We start from the raw sequence: 5,080 nt of genomic DNA on the forward strand, positions 1-5,080 counted from the left end.
GTAAATCGCACTCACGTCCATGAAGCTCATGTTTCCCGAGGCAATTCCGATGGCGGCATCGAAGGAGCTGTCGATGATGCCCCACGTCCACGCGCACAAGATCAGCCGAGGCTTCTGCTGCACGTTCGAATGTCATCTTTAGTCCACGAGTTTATCGCTTCGTGACGGGTATATTTAAATGACAGGGCCACAAATTGCTGAATTGCGCTACACGGCGGTTGAATTATTCACGATACGCACATGACACAAAATTAACGCAAAGCTTCCATTTGAGAATCGGAAGACATGAATTGGGGGCTGGCAGAAAATATTTGCGGCATCGGGGCCCGTCGGCGGCCTGTAAGCAGGTCAAAGTCTCCTAGTAAATTAACACAAACTATGATCCAGCTATATGCAATATAACATTATACAACATTTAAAAGTCGTTCTCGCCGCTTCGCCAAAGGCTGTTTGTAGCTCACTAGCCAGCTTGCAGTCAATTTTTTCGCGTCTTTAGCGCTTACACTGCCATTGCTAACGTGCTGTTTCTTTCAGCAGTTCTTTGGGACTTCAGCTGGAGTGTGTGGCATTGTATTGCGCCATGAATAAAATTATATCAAATCTATTCAGGGCAAATTCAAGAAACAAAGTTCTTTTCCTGAATCGCAGTCATGCTTCTACAAACTACACTTTTGAACGCATGTCCGCCCAAACCTTAGGGCGAACTAAAATTAAGTGTTAGCTCTCCATACTGTATTGCACGCGAGCCACATTTACTTCGTGTGCGCGATAAGACAATCTATCTTAACTCTTAACACCTAAATCTAAAGCTTACTGCGCCACCACTAGCTTGGAAAGCTCTTGTGAGAAACATACCTCGAAAATGAGGACGAAGGTTCATGATAGCTTTAACTACATTTACACAGCGCGAAATATCTGCCTTCTTTTTCTTTTCTTTTTGCGTGGTTCTGACTGCAGTAATGAGTTTTCTTTGCGTAAGGACCAGATCTAGTTTGAGAGAGCCAGACATGTTAAGGCTACGTGGTTTAAGCTTTGTATAAAGAATGTTTAGTCTTCCATGTCTTTTTATTAGATTTATCAACAGTTCGCGCACGTGAGTCGGCTAGTTCGAATGGTTGTAGCATTGATAGAAAAAGTTTGTGAAGTTTTGTTTAACAACCTTCCGTACAGTTGGCAGCATGTCCCTGCATGCATTAAATCGCGGCATCGGTCTAAACGCGAAAGTCGAAAGTGCATTCAATGGAAGAAGAAACACTGCTTTGGCATAAAGACTATTCCACTAAGCGTACTCGATCCTCAAAACTTCTGCAGCCTTTATGGTCTATCAAATCGGTCTCTACGCGTGGCGTTATCAGTGAAAGCGCACAGGCTCTCTCTTATAAACGGACAACTCGCTTCCGCACGCTTACACTGTCGACTCCCACGTAGAGGATGTAGTCGAAGAAAACGCTGATGGCTGCAAACAAGCTGACGAAGATGACGCCGTCTCTTCGAGGCACTGTGGATATAAAGAATAATTACTTCGTTAACACCACTCGCACAGGTCACTGCATTATTTTTGTTGTTTTCAGAGTTTCTAAATATTGTTTTTACACTAACACTAGCACACGTTTTCTTGGTGGTGTTGTTGTTTCTTAGGCATTTCACAGGTAACTTATGTTGGTCGTACCTCGTAGTACGAGGCTTTTAGGATTTTTGGTTGGCGACTAGATCGACGACACTTCGAGCGACGTTGCACGATAGAAAAAAAAAGTGTATTTTTCTTGCGTTTCGGATTCATCGGAGCACAGCTGCCGCAGCCGAAACTTCGGTCTCAGAAGTGCAGCGCCATCACCTCTGTGATACCAGGCAAGTGCGGGAAAAACATCGTCAAACATTGAAAAATACATGCAGCGCCGCAGCAAGAGGAAGCCTGAACTAGAACTGGAACCGCGCGCACTGAAGTCGAACTATATATATATATATATATATATATATATATATATATATATATATATATATATATATATATATATATATATATATATATATATATATATATATATATATATATATATATATATATATATATATATATATACTCCGTTTCATACACCTTGTGCAACACTGCGGAAGCTATGCTAGAAGTTCGGCCTGCAAGATGTGCGAGTACGCGCGTCTCACGCTTTGCTTTCGTCGTCGTAAACACTCGTGCGAGTCGAGCACTAAGCCCGCGCGTAATGCGTCGCGACGGGCTGCAAATATGAAACACCAAAAAGCGAAAACAAAAAGACGCTAAGTGACCCAGGACAATTTATTGACAACCGTATTACGGGGCTTGTTTATATCTGAGGCACAAAACGCATGCATTTGTTACCGAGCATAAATACGACAAGAAATCATACTACGGTTGGTAAAATCATTGGACTATTTTGGTGCGAACGCATCTTCTGCAAGAACTCTCGCTAGCCTCCACAGCGTTGTACCTGATATATGAAACGGAGTATAAGCTGACAGACCGACTAATGTGTCAGTTACGTGTACTATTTATGTTTCTACTAAATTTTGCGCGGTGGGGAGGTCCATGACCTTTAGCACGCAACTGTAGAAGTAGACGGCAAGCATACCAGTGACATGGTATACTCACTGTATTTGTCAAGATTCTTGACATCAGGCATCACGCTCTCGATCTGGCTCCTGAGCTGCTGAGCCTTGGCGGGCAGCAATTCTTGGTACCGCACGAAGAGGTACACCAGGTTGAACATATTTATGCACTGCAAATACGGACCAAGCACGTAATAGTCAGCGCCTCTGTTGTATTTTTTCTCCTCGCATGCAATGTCTCTTGTGCCGCTATCCTAGCCTCTGTATGCTCAAAAAAGTTGGAGATTGCGCAGCGATCCTTTAAGTGCGTCTAAGCCACTAGTGATAAATGTTAATGAAACACTCACGCTTTTTTTTTGCACAGGTTACCCTTTCCTCTCCTTCACACATGATAGCCCCACCAGGTGAAAAATGTCGATTGGTCCGCAAACAAGAAACATCAGTTCCGATTCCTCTGCGAGGATGCAAACTGCAACCCTCGCTTGGGCTTTCATAGAAGGCACTGACAAAAAATTGACGAAAAATTGACAGAACTTGACAAAAATGGAAAATCCTGGCCCATCAATCATAATCGTGACCCTGATATATTGTAATTAATTAATATTTGGGCCCTGATATATTGTATACTTCATTTATCATAAGCTGTCGACGAACAGAACAGAACAGAAAAGCTTTATTAAAACAAAATAGTTTCTTTTTTCAGAGGGGGGGGGGGGCGTCGCCAAGTGCCCCACTGGCCTTAGCCGCCGGTCAAGCCTCGTCGATAAGAGCTTGCTGGTGGGCCAGGTCAGAGCTGGGCAGTCGTGTCTCCCACTGCTTTAACATACATGCTGCTGCTACCTCTGTGTCTGTCAGGTGCGGGGGCAGCTTTGAGCAGCCCCACGTAGTGCGGTATAATGTAGGATTTCCTCCGCACCAGGAGCAGGAACCTCCATAGCACGTAGGATGCATGGCGTGTAATCTGTTAAAGTGGAAATAAACCACGGTTTGAATTTCGTAGTGTTAGCTACACTGGCCTAGCCGAGCCAGTTTCGCGAGGATCCTCAAGAGCCGTGCTGCGCATGCGCGAGGATCAGTGATGTCACGCACCGGAGCCGGCAACTCCCGCGCACTCCGCCGCCGCCGCGGGTCTGCGCTTTCCAGAGGAGTGACGTCGTAGCCTTGGCAGACGTATTGGCGCCGGCGCGCGCGCAGCTATTCGCCTTCACTGTGCAGTCGCCGTCTGACACTGCGCTGGAGCCGCTTGATAGCGCCTCTGACTGGCGTTTGCCAGTGTGGTATAGCCATGGAGAAGGAGAGCGCAAATGCTGCTCAACGGCGCAGAAGAGCGCGGAAGCTTAACTCTTCGGGTCCCGAAGTGGTTGCCTGGCAAAATAAATATACATGTGCCACATAATACGTATGTCGTGTGTGAGTCATTGGAGCAGCAGTAAGCATAATAATCAAGCTAATCCTGGACAATCAGGAAACCTAAGAATAATTAGCTGAACCTTTGCTAACGCTACGTTATCCTGGCATAGCCGAGCTAAGCCACTGCAACACTTTTCTCCATATTATGGCCTCCTCCCCTGTTAGGTATTATTGGGAAGGTACGTATACTTGTCGGGTAAAATGTTGACGCCGAAAGCTAGCTAGATTTCCACACCGACATGTCGGAAATGTGCTCTGAAAGCGGTGGCTCTCGTTGCCTGTAAAGCGTGCATCACCACGCTATTACTAATGTTGCGGTGAAGCACTCTTGCATCATCTAGTCCCGGAAATTGTTCTCACGATACCGATGCCTCCGATAATAAGGTTATCCGTGCGAAACAGCGCGCACATTTTCTGAATAACCTTTTAGCACGGACCGACAACTTAACGAAAGCACATTCTCAAAACGTAACAGTATACAGGAGTGCGACTACACATTGCGGCAACTGGGTGCTTTGGCATGTGCGCGCATTAATTACTCATAGATGCCATGAAAAGAAACGCAAAGCAACCGAATTTGCGATATTTACCTACCTACAGCAAGTTCTACGCCTTTGCATAGGTAGGCTTAAGTAGCATTATTTATAAAATCACAAAGATAAACCAAACACCTACAGCAAACAGAGCCCTTACCATAATACAAGTGATTTACTCGAGACCAAAGCAAATTTATGTTCAGAATAAAGTAGAAACCAACTTATGAGTATTTCTTATGTTTCATTTTTGTTCGGCTTTGTCTGTAAAGTTGTATTGCCCGGTGTTTTTCTTTCTTTCTTTCTTTCTTTCTTTCTTTCTTTCTTTCTTTCTTTCTTTCTTTCTTTCTTTCTTTCTTTCTTTCTTTCTTTCTTTCTTTCTTTCTTTCTTTCTTTTTGTAAAGCACTTTAGCTAAGATCCACGTGAAGAACAGCAGACAGAAAAGCGGCTTTAGGATTGCATATTATTAAAGAATAAATCGGCGAATGGTTTCATCGAACGTACGATATCTAGCTAGTTCGGAGAATAGACATAGGCATAGCAAGAGCAGAGA

Source organism: Rhipicephalus sanguineus, chromosome 2, assembly GCF_013339695.2.
Source record: "Rhipicephalus sanguineus isolate Rsan-2018 chromosome 2, BIME_Rsan_1.4, whole genome shotgun sequence".
NCBI lineage: Eukaryota > Metazoa > Arthropoda > Arachnida > Ixodida > Ixodidae > Rhipicephalus > Rhipicephalus sanguineus.